Here is a 16,419-nt window from a genome sequence, read left to right on the forward strand (position 1 = left end):
TTGTTTTGTTTTTCCACTGTACAGCAAGGGGGTCAGGTTATCCTTACATGTATACATTACAATTACATTTTTCCCTCAGCCTTTCTTCTGTTGCAACATGAGTATCTAGACAAAGTTCTCAATGCTATTCAGCAGGATCTCCTTGTACATCTAGTCTAAGTTGTGTCTGATAAGCCCAAGCTCCAGATCCCTCCCACTCCCTCCCCCTCCCATCAGGCAGCCACAAGTCTCTTCTCCAACTCCATGATTTTCTTTTCTGAGGAGATGTTCATTTGTGCTGGATATTAGATTCCAGTTATAAGTGATATCATATGGTATTTGTCTTTGTCTTTCTGGCTCATTTCACTCAGTATGAGATTCTCTAGCTCCATCCATGTTGCTGCAAATGGCATTATGTCGTTCTTTTTTATGGCTGAGTAGTATTCCATTGTGTATATATACCACCTCTTCCAAATCCAATCATCTGTCGATGGACATTTGGGTTGTTTCCATGTCCTGGCTATTGTGAATAGTGCTGCAATGAACATGAGGGTGCATGTGTCTCTTTTAAGTAGAGTTTTGTCCGGATAGATGCCCAAGAGTGTGATTGCGGGGTCATATGGAAGTTCTATGTAGAGATTTATAAGGTATCTCCAAACTGTTCTCCATAGTGGCTGTACCAGTTTACATTCCCACCAACAGTGCAGGAGGGTTCCCTTTTCTCCACAGCCCCTCCAGCACTTGTTATTTGTGGATAGAAAATGTTTTTAGCGTGATAAAGAAAAACTACAGAAAATCCATAGCTAACATCTACTTGATGATAAAACACTGGATATTTTCTCAATGAGATGAGGATGAAAGCAAGGGTGTTCGCTCTCACCATACAACACCATATTAGAAGTCCTAACACATATAAGACAAAGAAAAAAAGTAAATAAAAGATATTCTCATTAGAACAAAGAAAACAGGTTTTATTCATAGATGACATAATTGTCCATCTAAATAGAATCTTAACAATTAAAAAAATGATAATAATAGCCTCCTGAAACAATAAGTAAGGATAGAAAGGACACTGAATATCAGTATATAAAAATCAGTGTGTTCTTATAATATACCAGTGTTGAAAAATTGGAATTAATTTTTTTAGAATACAATTGACCATACAAAAATGAAATCATTACCAGTAAGTATAATAAAATATGTATAGGATATGTTTGTGAAAAAATACAAAGCACTGATGAAAATAGCATAAAATAAATGTCTGTGTATACCCTGATATTAATTAACTAATTAATTTGGGGAAAATATCCTATACAAAAGAGTCCAAATAATTTATATAGTTATGCCACCCTGAAGGATGTGGAACATAACTAACTGCTCCTTAAAAGAGGGCAATGAATAGTGACTTCTTTTCAAAAGGTTTACTATGCAAACAAAAAAGACAATGTATTTGAACCTGACAAACACCACCTCAGCCAGATGATCAAGCTTCACTTCAATAATTATAAGCTGTAAATTTTTATGGAAACACAAAAGACCCCAAATAGACAAAGCAATATTGAAAAAGAAATATGGAATTGGAGGAATCTGGCTTTCTGATTCCAGACAATACTACAAAGCTACAGTCATCAAAACAGTATGGTACTGGCACAAAAACAGAAATATAAATCAATGGAACAACAGAGAAAGCCCAGAAGGAAACCCAAGCACCAATGATCAACTAATCTATGGCAAAGATGGCATGAATATACAGTAGAGGAAAGATAGTCTTTTTAATAAGAGGTGCTGGGAAAACTGGATAGCTACATGTAAAATAATGAAATTAGAACATTCTGTAATACTACGTACAAAAATAAACTCAGGAGTTCCTGTCGTGGCGCAGTGGTTAACGAATCTGACCAGGAACCAGGAGGTTGCGGGTTCGGTCCCTGCCCTTGCTCAGTGGGTTAACGATCTGGCATTGCCGTGAGCTGTGGTGTAGGTTGCAGACATGGCTTGGATCCCGTGTTGCTGTGGCTCTGACATAGGCCAGTGGCTGCAGCTCCGATTCGACCCCTAGCCTGGGAACCTCCATATGCCATGGGAGTGGCCCAAAGAAATAGCAAAAAGACAAATAAATAAATAAATAAATAAACTCAAAATGGATTAAAGATCTAAACGTAAGGCCATATACTATAAAATGCCTAGAGGAAAACATAGGCTGAGCACTCTTTGACATAGATCAAAGCAATATCTTATTTCATCCACCTTCTAGAATAATGACAATAAAAACAAAAATAAACCATTGAGACCTAATTAAACTCGAAAGCTTTTGCACAGGAAAGGAAATGATAAAAAAACGAAAAGACAACTCACAGAATGGGAGAAAATCTTTGCAAATGATGCAGTCAGCAAGGGTCTAATCTCCAAAATATGCAAACAACTCATATAACTCAACAACAACAACAATAAGAGAACAATGCAATCAAAAAATGGGCAGAAGAAAACATTTCTCCAAAGAAGATACATGGAGAAGAGGCACATGAAAAGATGTTCATCACTAATTACTAGAGAAATGCAAATCAAAACTCTAATGAGGTACCACTTTACACCAGTCAGAATGGCCATCATTAGTAAGTCTACAAATAACAAATACTGGTAGAGGGTGTACAGAAATAGGTACCTTCCTATACTGTTGGTAGGAATGTAAATTGGTACAACCACTAAGGAAAACGGTAGGGAGGTACCTCAGAAAACTAAATACAGAACTACCATATGATCTAGCAATCCCACTCCTGGACATATATCCAGACAAAACTGTAATTCAAAAAGATACATGTACTTATATGTTCATAGCAGCACTACTCACAAGAGTCAAGACATTGATACAACCTAAATGTCCATTGACAGGTTAATGGATTAAGATGTTGTACATATATACAATGGAATACAACTCAGCCATAAAAAAGAATGAAATAATGCCATTTCCAGCAACATGGCTGCAACTAGAGACTCTCTTACTAAGTGAAGTAAGAGGAAGACAAATACCATGTGATATTTCTTATATGTCTAATTGAAAATATGACATAAATGAATCAATGTACAAAACAGAAACAGACATGAAAATAACTAAAAAGAGATTATAGATTCAGGAGAATTAAAGACATTTGCTTATGGAGTTCCCATCATGGTGCAGCAGAAACGAATCCGACTAGGAACCATGAGGTTGTAGTTTCGATCCCTGGCCTCGCTCAGTGGGTTAAGGATCTGGCATTGCTGTGAGCTGTGGTATAGTTTGCAGACACGGCTCAGATCTGATGTTGCTGTGGCTGTGGTGTAGGCTGGCAGCTGTAGCTCCAATTCGACCCCTAGCCTGGGAACCTCCATATGCCATGGGTGCACCCCTAAAAAGCAAAAAAACAAGTAAAAACACTTGCTTAGTGAATATCCATAGTGGCATTATTTGTAATAGCATTGTTTGTAAAAACAGGTGCCTATAATCTAGTAAATGGAGAAACAAAATGTAGCATATCTGTACAACTGAATAGCAGTGAAAAGTCATGAATTATAGAAACATAACATGGATGAATCTTAGAAATAATATATTTTGAAAGAATCTGAACATGAATGACCACATGTTCTATGATTTCACTTGTGTAACACTTCTAGAAAAGGCAACTCAATATTAAACCTGGAGTTGAGGTTTTGCTATGGTGAAAATGTTTTAAAAGCTAATTGTGATGACAATTTTACAATCTTATATATCTACTCAAATTCACTGAAATATACACTTAAAGTGGGCCAAATTTATATGATATTTAAATTTTACCACTATAAATTTTGTTTAAAAATAAAAATGACCAGGACCTAGCAATTGTGACCCTTGGTATGTAAATGAGTTGAAAATGTATGTCCATAGAAAAATCTGTACAGGAATATTTATATCAGCTTTATTCCTAATTGCCAAAATCTGCAAGTAACTAAGATGTCATTCAGTAAATGAATGGATAAATAAGCTTTGGTACATCCAGTCAATGAAATATTATTTAACACTAAAAATAAAAGAGCAATCAAGCCATGAAAAGACATGGAGGAAACTTAAATCCATATTGCTAAATGAAAGAAGCCAATCTGAAAAAGCTACACATTGTATGGTTCCAACAATGTGATGATGTTCTCAGAAAGGCAAAACTATGAACAGAGGAAAAACATCGGCATTTGCCAGGGTTGAGGAGGCAGTGCAATTACTCTGTATGATAATATAATGGTTCATATATGCCATTACACAATTATTAACAATTTTCTCAATTTTACTTTGAACGTAAAATTGTTCTTTAAAAAAATTGAGAAATGAAAAAATGAAAAAGTATTAAAAATAAAAAAAATTCAAATGAAAATGGGTGGTAGATCTAAAATAAAATCTAAAATAATAAAAATTCTAGGAGAAAACATAGATGAAGACTATAAGCAGTTGGAGTAGGCCATGATTTTTAAAATAAGACATAAAATAACAACACAGAAAAGAAATACATTGAATGCCATTAATTTAAAAATGACTCCTCAAAGTACTATTTAAGATTTAAAAATTAGAAAGTCAGTCATGTACTAGGAATACATATTTTATATATATATATATATATATATAGTATATATAAGACAAAAAAGACTTATTATTGGGTAATAATAATGTTCAATAAATACTGGGAATACTTTAATATAAAATGTATAAAAGTAGATATATAAAAGTTCAGCTAACCTATGAAATGATGCTCTGTATATTTATTGAACAGGAAAACACAAATAAATATCAAAAATTAATAATGCTATGTATCCTCCAAAATGGGTACATTTAAAATGATTGACAATTTCTGGCTTTTTACACAAAGTAATTTTTAACTCCAGCTTTCAAATATATTCCTGATTCATTTAACTCCTTCATATGACATGTTTTTTTAATTTTCCTTGGTTTTTTTTTTATGAAATGTGCCATTTATTTGCCTTGTTACTCTTGATCCCTTTCTCCTCTTGCTTTCCCTTTCTTATCACTAAGCTCATTTTTCTTGGACTTATACCTATACTTGAATTAAAGAAAATATATATATATAGGGGATGTGCTGGGGAGGAGAGCCTCAGTTATGATGTGGTTAAAAATAAATGCCTACATTACATAACAAAAATTGTAATTTTTATGATATGTAGCCATTGCAGTTCAGCTGTAGTCCAGTTTTATGTCATTATTCCCTTCACTCTAGTATCAAGGTAAATGGAACAGCTACTATTTGCAAAATTACCTCTGGCAGAGGAAATATTGATCTTTATGTGTAATCCCTGAGGTAATCAGATAATCTTTCACAACTGATGTTCATAACTCATCGACCAGAATAGGTCCCATGGCTCCAAATTACTGTATAGAGTTGAGAAGTACAATTCTATCATGTGCCAGCAATATTTGGAAGGCAACAGTAATGACTAGCTGAAGGGAAGTTTAGTTGGGAGTCTTCTAGGTTACATGGTCTCCAATTTCAACATAGGTTTGTTTTTCTTACTACTCACTCCTGAGGTCTATTACTTCCTTTGTATTAGGAGTATATTTCTCTTCAATTTTTGGCCTCCAGATGTGGGGATGATGAATAGACATGTTATTTAAGTCATTGATTGTTTGCATTTTTGTCTAATAATCACAACCACACACTCCTTACCACCCTCATCCAGGGCTCTCAGTACTGTTTTCTTCCTAGGCATGGTTCATAAAACCATAAACATGGCACAGAGGCATGATTTCTCCCTCAGCAACTTTTCTGCTGAAATTCCGTATTGTCAGTCTGGATCTCCCCAGAGAGCAGCTAGTCAAGTCTCTGGTTCTGATGACTCTCAAGAAAAAGTCATTAAGATAGACCACACTGTATGATTCCCATGCTGAGAACGAAATTTTCTGATAGTCTCAGGAGACATGCACTATTTCCAACATTCACCATCATTGTTTTCCATATTCAGTTATACCTGCTGGAAATAACAACATTTTGGTTTGGTTCTGGGGTCTTTTTTTAAATTTCTTTTCTCTTTTTTGGTTTTATTTTTTGTTATATCCAGAAACAAAGTTTAAAGAAAGGGAAAAATAGAGTATAATACCTTTATTCTCTTATATTTCGAGGAAAGTTCCAATAACTGCTTCCCTAATTATTTAATGAAACCATATTTCTAAGTCTTCATAGACTCAAAAAAATAGATTTTGCTATTCTTTTTCCAACTTGCCCCTCTTCTGATCTCCTGGGCTGGGCTGTGCGAGTACTTTCTTCAAAATAACAATGCCCTATTCCTTCCTTTTTTTTCCCCACTTCAGATCTTTATTTTTCTTGCCCTGCTCTGAAATTTTGCTTCTCTCTCTTCCGTCATTCATCGTCCAGTTCATTCAAATACTACTAAGAAATGAATTTTCTCCAGAGTTCTCTAAAACAAATACTCTTCATTGCCTAACAAGTTTAGTCTTAATTTTTTCTCCAGGCACACTCGACAAGAAAACTGATTTAGTTTGCACTTATCCTGTATGAATTTAAACGCAGATTGAGAGTAAATATTAAAGTTAAGTATTCGTCTGAGAAATTTAGACTTCAGAAGCCATTATACACAGACACACACACTAAATATTCTCTAATGACTTCAGTTAGAAACGAACTACCTCTTAACTCTGGTAGCATTTACTTGTTCATTTATTGTCTTTTCAAATGGATTATAATATCTATTTTGTATATCTTTAATGTCAAACACAACCTTTTTCACATCCTATTGGCATCTGATTCAGATGTATTACTTAATTGCAATGGGAGGGAAAAAATAAAAACTACATATGTACTATAACTATTTAAAATTATAGTAGACAAGATAGATAATTTGCTCTTTATAAATAATATGATTTGTTTGATACTTTATTATGTCATTCACAAGGTATCTTAGAAAACAAACTTTCTCTAGTCATTATTTATTATGTGAGATCAAATTTGCTACTTATTTTTCACTCTTGATTTTCTTTTTGAATCAAACTCTATATATTGTCCCTCATGACAAGGGGGGACAAAGCTTTTCAATTTTCCTAAAATTACTACCAAAGAGCCATAGACTATTATAGCTGCAAAGCATGAATTTATTAGCACAAAAACTAATTTTATTACCTATAAGTACAGTTATCATCTCATTCTTTTAAATTATTTCTGGTTCACATATAAAGTAAAAATAAAATTTGGGCAGCAATTGCACATTGTTTTAATTTGATTCAGTGTAGAACCACATAATATATCTTTCTTAACAATTTGAACTAAAACAGTTATCTATAAGTAAAACTTGTTATTTTGCTTTTATAGTACAAATGAGACAGCTATGTATTTATCTTATGATTATTTTTCCCCATTTTGTTTTCACAAAAGATCATTACAAATTCCTGGAATTTAAGAGGTTTATCAACTGTCAAGGTGTTGTATAATTTATGACTCTGAAAACCTATGCTGCCATATTTTAGCACCATTAAAAGAGGATTTTGTTACAAATAAATGAGATATTAGACATACTATTCTTCCCTATATTTAAATGTGTCATGTCTTCAGGATCAGCATTAGAAATACATTAATCTACACTGGAATGATCAGCATTTCTAGTAAACCATCCATAGTATGATCTCTGAGACTTTGATGTTCTGAAATTGATGATTTATATGACTTTTTTAAATGTAAATATTTTAATAACAATGGTAACATTTTATACACTTAATACTCAGCAAATAATTGTCTATTATGTGAGGCATTATTATTAGTAGCCTGGCAAGTGAAAAGTGGGAAGTGTTAAGAAATTGGATAACCAAAACGATATTTGGAAACATTTTCCAAGATATGGCACATATAGAAATCAATATTTGACGTGGGTAGCTGAATGTGTAGATTCCAAGTTGATGGTGCCCAGCCAGGACTACAGGTCCACACAACCCTATCCAGCTGCTTCGGGGGCTAAATGGATCAGAACCATGACAACAGCACTGCTACCCATTAACAGCCTAATGATCAAAAGCTATGACTCAGGGAAGGTGAGAGCAAGAATGCATTAAAAGGCAGGCACTGGGAATTGAGAGGCAAAAGGCACAGGAGAAAACTATTATGGATAGTTTTGACTCAACTGTGATCAGTTACTTCTATGCAACTGTTGAGTCCAGAATTCCTAATCTAAAACCCTTGGTGCAAGATGTCTCAGAAAATAATTCCTCCCATTAAAAAAGGAAATTTGATAAAACCTATATATGCCATCTATTTTTCAGTGCTCAAGTGGAATCTGCAGCAGTATCTTGTAAGAATTATCACAGAAAAATACCACAGTTAAAGATGATGAGCAATCTCCTATCAGTTCAAGTCAGGTATTGAAACCAATAAGTTCATGTGGCATCCACTTGCCAGCAGATAAGTTCCTCCAAATTGTCTGCTTTTATAGAACTGCTTTGACTTGAAGAATTGTGGCAAAAGTCTGTAACCTATGTAAAATTAGATTGTATGTATTACTATCTGTCCTTACTAACACATTCTGTTATAATCTGAGGTGAGTTTTAAGGACTAAAAAGCAAAAGGTATATATAGGACTATGGAGGGACTTAATATATCACACAACATAATGCATTGAATAATATGAAATAGTTAATATATAAACAGAATTGGTAGTATCTTGAAGATTTTAATATCTTGAATTTATTTTTCATGTTATTATTTCCTGTATTTCTTAATAACTGTATTTAAAAAAACTTGGAATGCACAGAATGTTGTGTTCACTGTGACTGCTAAGTCATTATTTCTTCATCTCACATGAGTTAGCGCCGGCGCATTTAAGAAATGGAATGCACAAACTGATTACTTTGAAAAGAGAGAGAGTTTCTGCAGCATTCTGTTTTTTAAACGACACCTTGGAATAGTTGAGCTTATTGCATTGAAACATCTATTCCAAAGGCACTGTATGTATCAAAAGCCTTCTTCAATTGTGAGCAGCACAGTAGTAGTAGTAGTTAGGGCTTTATTACTTAGTTCTAATTTGTATTGATGGCCTAAAAAAAAGTAGCATGCTTTGCAGTTCTATGAAAGAAAAGATTATAAATGGAGATTAATTATAATTTTGCTAGCTCAGTACTTGTAAAACTAAAGCAATTTATATTCTTTCTCTTAATGATCTCCATTCCTGATTGCAGTAATGTAATCTAATTGTGATTATGATAGTATCTGAATCATGTGGGCCTCAATGTGATTGAAACTACTCTTTGCATTAAAAAGTAATTTTGGAGTAATGATGAAAAGTTACTGTGGAAAATTGGCAAGTAATATATTTTACTCTGTATCTTAAGTTTCTGCTTTCATTTTTGATTATATCTTATAGCATGGATAAGTATGATATTACATCGAGGATTTATTACATCAAAGCCTTATCAATGATAAGTATGCCTACGAGTATCAGGGATAAGCATGATATTATTGAAATAGCGGTGATATAGTTGAGTCAGGGAAATGACTGATGATTTAAAATGCTAGAATAAGGTTTACTGAAACTAGAAGCCAAATAAGGAGGAGGGGGGCTTCAATATTGCACAGATATGATAGCCAGCAAAACGAGAAGCTGAGTGTTTTAGCTGACACGGCAGATACTCTTTGGCTAGACATTAAGGAAAATAAGGATAGTCAGGTATTTTGTAAATGTTGAAATACACCTCTAGGGCATAAAAAGAAAATAGAGTAGGAAACGTTTTTTTCTACGTAAAATTTCCTTTGCGAGGTTGAAACTCGTTCAGGGAGAATAAGTACATCTCACATTTACACTCAGCTAAAGAAAATGATTTGTGAAATCATAACCTAGAATTTGAAAAACAAGTGAATGAATGCTTGATGTTTGAGAAATATTTACTCTTGAAATACTTATAAATGTATGTATTATGAAAATAAAGGAATCCAAGAGATAGCCTGGGAGAAGAAATTCTGGTAAGAATGCAAAAAAACCACAAAAGCATATTTATCAGAATCTTATAATGCATGATGAATTTGTGGGACAAAATTATAATTAAAAAAGGTTGTGATGCATTTAATATTCATTTGAATTGTAACTAAAGGAGATAGCTGATGTAATTTTAAAAAGAACAACCTAAGCACAATTATCTTTAAAATATCCAGAAGCAGACATTAAATAATGAGAATTGAATTGACAATAGGTCATAAAAAGAAAGAGGCTGAGAGAAAACTATCAAAATGTTTGAAGGTCAGATTAGTCCCTTTTTGCTGTTGTTCTTCATTTTATAATAGAAAATATTTGCTAATTCCTAAAGTTGTACGGATGAACTAAGAAGACCAAGGAAGTAACCCTTCCATAGCAGTGATGCCAAATATAAGAAAGCAAGTCTTTCAAATCATTTTCTCAGGGTTATACCACAAGGAGAAAAAAAGGTAAACAAGAAAAAAAATTACAAACTCATTCTGTAGTTACCACTGACAGTGAAAAAATATACTCCTTCTCCATCCCTGGAGCCTGTGAAGATCCATTTTAAAATGTCTTTTGCAGCACTGATGTAACCCAGGAGAAGGGAAGGGATTGCCAACATATAAATGTCTCACTGTTTCTAGAGGGAAGAAACACATTAACTCTTTCAGGCCACTAGAGTCCATTGGCCAAATTACCTTTCTTTCTTTCTTTTTTAGTGCAACAAATTGTACTGAAGAAGTAATGCAACTCCATGAAGTGCATCATTTACTCCCATTCTGCCTTCGATGCTTATATACAGATAAGTGCCTTGCCTATTGCCATTTGTAGACTCTCCCTTTAAGGGGAATACACTGTGAAATAGATACTTCCAAGCTCAGTCAAGAAGAGAACATCTTGAGCCTCTATGGTACATTACAACCAGTGATAATAGACCAGAGAGGGAAGTATGCCTCCTACCATAATGACTGTAATATTATGACCCTGTGAACACATAGATGCATCAAAATGAAACACTGACATTTTTGCAGTTTTTCTTTATCAGGAATAAAGATGCTTATCTTTTCCCACCGTGAGGATGAACTTATTCCCAACATGGAAGCAGGATGTGACTATTTAATCTCCTTTCTACCTTCTCAAATGAATTCAAATTTTGTGCCAGAGCAATTGTTAGATTGCTGGGCAAAGACTCTAAACATATAAAACCTTTTGGTGGGGGGCTGTTGGTTTTAGAAAAGTCTCAGTGGGAATAGCACATTTATTTATTCACACAATCAGCAAATATGTATTAAGTAAGTGCCCATAGTCAGCAAACATGGAAATAAACAAAGGGGAAACGAGAATGGTCCACCACACTTTCTTGTATGGCTTAAAACCCTATGGGAAATATATCTCACTGTGTTCAGTTCCTTGACTGAATCTTTCTCTTGCTATAATAAGGGAAATGGAGGATGCTAGGCAAACACAAAACAGGCACATCTAATTTCCTCTTGGGGTTGGGGAAACTTCCTAGGCAAGGGAGCTGAACAACATAAAGCCTCAGTGGACATTGGAAAAAGGAGGTCCAAAGTCCCATTTTCATTCCTCCAGTTTGCCTGTATGAAAGAGGAGTTAAAAGAAACCCTTAACACTTTTTGGATAACTGTACAGTAAATACAATTTGATGAGTTGTGTTACTCAAGAGGATGCAATGAGACAACAATATAATTTCTGTTTTTAACATGAGGACTCCTTTCCCTCTGCTCTTAAACTTCAACTGCTTTATTTTGCCTCCAACAACTCAGTGACCACCTCTTCGCAATAGTACTTCTCCTGTAAAATTACTTATGGCTACTGACATGTATCACATTTTGTGACAAAAATGATAATTAAGTTACTAAATCTTCTTTACTGAAAGGCAGCAATGTTCAGCCCAGATAGGACTTTAGAATCACCTGGAAAACTTTCCAAAAAACACTATACTCCATTTATACCAATTAAACCAGAAAACTGGAGGACTAACCAAATGACTTGAGTGGGCAAACATGTAGAAGGACCATGTGTGAATGTCCAGCGAGAGTAATATATTCACATTACAGGCTGCAGGATCTAACAGTCACTAATGGCAAAGCAAATTAATTAAGTTTATGCAGCAACGGAAGCATGGTAGTAACAATGTCTAGTCTTACCTGCTCCTTTCTGTATAGAATTTTATTTAGCACACTTAGGTCTAGTCCTTGGTTCAGAAAATATCTCAGCATTTCCTTTTATATATTGAGCAGGATATTTCTTCACAGTTACCATAGCTAAGTCTTGCTTTAGCCCTTGGTAAAAATCTGTCTGGTCTGGAGGTTAACATGGAGAGAAAATGTAGGAGAGAAAGAAGATGGCAGAGTAGAAGGACTGGAGCTCACCTCCTCTCATGTAAATACCAAAATCATAACTAACTGCTGAACAAGCATTGATAAAAAAAGACTCTGATCTATTAAAAATATATCCTATACCCAAAGACAAAGAAGAAGCCAAAATAAGACAGCAGGAGGGGCACTTTCATGATATAATCAAATCCCAGACAGTGCAGGTGGGTGACCCACAAACAGGAAAATAATTATATCTCACAGAGAGTTCTGAGCACCACATCTGGCTCCCAGCCTGGGGGTCTGGCATCAGAAGGAGCAGCCCCCAGAATATTTGGCTTTGAAGGTCAGCTCAAGTGCAGGAGCTCCAAAAGACTGAAGGAAACACAGACTCCTCTCTGGGAGGGTGCACACAAGGTTTTTCTGATGCTCTGGGGCCTGGCACAAAGCAGTAACTCCATAGGAACCAGAGCTACCTGTGGGTCTTGGAGGGTCTCCTGGGGAAGTAAGGGTCAGTTGGAGTGCACTGTGGAGACAAGGACACTGGCAGCAGAGGCCCAGGGAATACTCATCAGTGTGAGCTCCCCTAGAGGACTTCATTTTGGCACAGACCTGCCCCCACCCAACAGGCTGCAGGTTCCAGTGCTGGGTGTACCCGAGGCCAACCAACCAACAGGGGGGGAACACAGCTCCATTTATCAGCAGACAGACTACCTAGAGTTGTCCCTTGACACTGCCCTGCCCACCAGAGGGACAAGATCCAGCTCCACCCATAGGTGGGCAGGCACCAGTCGCTCTCACAAGGAAGCCTGTACAAGCTTCTAACAACCTCACCTACAGAGTGGCAGACACCAGAAGCAAAAAGAAGTACAATTCTGCAGCTTGAAGAATGGAGGTTAACATGTTCTGTGTTTAGATTTAGAAAGAAAATTTCTTATTATAAGTTCATAATTCCTAATATCCATGGTTTCTTGAGCTTCAGTATCAAAGAACGTGAAATCCTAGAGTATATTTGGTCCATCAGAGTAATAATGATGACCATTGATAGAATTTCCATTCCAATGGCTATGCTGGGCATCTCCATACATAATCTCATCTAATCCACAGATGTAGTTGTCCTCATTTTATGCACAAGAAAGCTACATCTCAGAGAAGTTTCATAAATTTACTAAGGCAAAACAGCTCCTGCAATCCACTGTTCAGACACAGGGTAGGCTGACACGAAAGCCCATACTCTTTTCATACTGCCTTCCTCTATAGAGAACACTGGCATTGTTTTTGGAAAGTCATGTAGAAAGTACCTCAAAAGCTAGGATACTTCTCTATGACAAGGGACATATAACTGGAGTTATAGTCACAGAACAACCCAGTTATATTTGACAACAGCCCATGAAAACAAGACCTCTTAAAGGGAGATTAGTGCCACCAAATTCTTTCAGCTCGGACCTACACCTGCTTATACAGTTGGCCTTTCACATACTGGTCAGTAAAATCCAGCCTCGAGAGAGAGCGACACATGCAGCATTTATATTGTTGTTGAAAGTTTCACAGTCCTCAAACCACACAGGTTGGAATTGAATTTGAAAATGTGTCTCCTGACTTCTTTTGAGGAATCACTAATCTTCCAAAGGATGCTGTGTTTGCTCTGCACGGACAGTTTGGCTAGAGAAAGTAGTTATACTGTGGTTAATAAAAGAGGCTAAGTAGTTTTCCTCTTTATTTAGAACAAAAACATTACATGCCATACTAAAGCTGTTCAAAATCAATATCGGAAAAAAACAGAACACTTCCTTAGTCTTTAAAATAATATAGCAAAAATCTTTTCCCTATTATTTTGACTTCCAAGAGAACACTTGAAATAAGGAGAAATGGCTAAATAAAAGGTTGAATTAAACAATCTTTTGATCTAGTAGACCTCGGTTGGAAACAAATAGCTGGCTCTACCTGCTCAGCATTATTTTTCTACAAATGGGAGGTAAACTATAGCATCAAGTTATTACCGAAGTGTTAAGCCAGCCACAGTTTAAATTGAGAAAGAGTAATCTGTTTCTGCATTATGTTATATAATACCCAAATTTGTAAAGAGATGATATCATTTACTTTTAGAACAAATACTGGATATTTGATTAAATTTAGATTGCCTAGTGCTTTATTATTCTAAAAGCCAGTACAGATAGTAAACTAATTCCAAAACTGCATAAATGATAGGCAGTTGGACTCTGAAGAACCATGTAAGACGCCATTTAACATCTTTTTTGCATCTTGTTTTTGTAATGGTTGATGTTGTCTTTTGCCATAAGGAGGGAGGTAGCTGAAAGTACTTCCCAAAGTGGCAGAGTTGCAGGAAAATCCTATTGCCAAAAGCCAGTTTCTTAGCAACAGCACCCTCTCAATGTGTCACAAAGTCTGAAGCCCTTTGGCCCCTCAAAGGAAGTTCCTTAGGTGTCTTTTACACATTGAATGCTTTGTGATAGTTGAGGCCTGCTGGCTGTCAACTCCGTCCCTTAAGGGAACTTGACAGATCTTAAAAAAAATCAATTTTAAGCTCACATGCCCCAGTGGGTGCCAAAGCCACTTCAGAGAGCCTGAAAGATGGCTGAGTCGACAGGATTTGACTTCTAGAGGTAGAAAGGTGACAAACTCTATCATGAGAAAGGGGCAGCTCAGGGCCTCGGAGGCCTAACCTGCTCCCAGGATCTGGGGCCTAGTGTTGTATTGAACCTATTTATCTCTTTCATGGGCCTAAGGTACCACAGGGAAAGAAAAGTTGTTCAAAAAATGCTGGCAGAATTCAGGGGTGTAAATGATGAATTACTTTTCATCAGCTGAAAGGAAACATACTCCGGAACAATACTGAAAGGGAGCAGGAGCGGCTGACCCCCTGCTTCAGAGCAGCCAATATCTTCATTCAAGAAGACAACCATGAAATTACACAGAAAATGGGATTGTCATGAACAGCCCCTTGAAATCTCAGTATACAGTCATTACTGCATGGGAAAAAGCCTTCATCCACACATCATAACTTGTAACAGACAAGGAAGGGAGAAAAGAACAGAGAAGAAAAAAAAAAAGCTTTGGAGTTACCAGTAGGAATGTAAAAAATATTTGTTGATTCAAACTTTCCCCCATAAATTTCTCCATACTTTCACAGCTTTAGCAGTATGTTAACTTTATGCTGATTGTTGATTTTTTGAGCTCTTCTGGAAGTCTGTATGCATTTTAGGGAAGTGGCAAGGGAAGAAAGAGCTGTCTTTATATTCTTAAAGTCTTCACCCTCCAAGGTCGGAATTAAATGGCCTGATATCATATTTCCCCAAATCATTGTTTAGTTAATATTCTAAACCTCAATATCTGTACATTACCTAACAATTATACAGAACTTGCTTAAATTCTTCATTCAACTCTTAAACTTTAGAAGAGCAAATGATTTTAAGGTCTATGTTAGAAAAGTTTGAGTCATAATATACAATTTTTTGTAGGGTAGCTAGAATATAAAATATTACTGATCTAAAAACCCTAAAATAAAAAAAATCCTATGGTTATGTGTTTTGCTTTGTCATTCTGGCTACTTTCTCCACTAAGTTTAATTAAGTTTCCCCTGTCCTTTTTTTTTTTTTTCTTTTTAAGGATTCTCATTACACTATTTTCTTCCTCTATGTTCCATTAGTTCAAGTGACTAACCCTCATGAAATCAGATTTTGTCACAAGTCCAGTTACAAACAAATGGAAAGTTGTGACCAATTAGTGGGCTACAGTTCTTTCCCAGGTGATAGTGAGATGAAAGGGGAGTAAGCATTGTCTATATACCAATCAATTCCTTACTAACATCTTAGAGACTACTGTTTGGAATTCTGGTGTGTTCTTGATAGACTTTTTATCTATGCTATTTTCCATACATGCATGTTTTTTAAAAAAGACAAGTTACATTGACTGGATGAATAATACTTATTTTCCTGGCCTGCTTAAAATTCTCTTAAAGCAGGGAGTTCCCAGCTTGGCTCAGTGGAAACGAATCTGACTAGTATCCAAGAGGATCTGTGTTCAATCCCTGGCCTTGCTCAGTGGGTTAAGGATCTGGTGTTGCTGGGACCTGTGGTGTAGGTTGCAGATGTGGCTGGGATCCCACATTGCTGTGGCTGTGGCT

The sequence above is a fragment of the Phacochoerus africanus genome, chromosome 3, assembly GCF_016906955.1.
Source record: "Phacochoerus africanus isolate WHEZ1 chromosome 3, ROS_Pafr_v1, whole genome shotgun sequence".
NCBI classification, from domain to species: domain Eukaryota; kingdom Metazoa; phylum Chordata; class Mammalia; order Artiodactyla; family Suidae; genus Phacochoerus; species Phacochoerus africanus.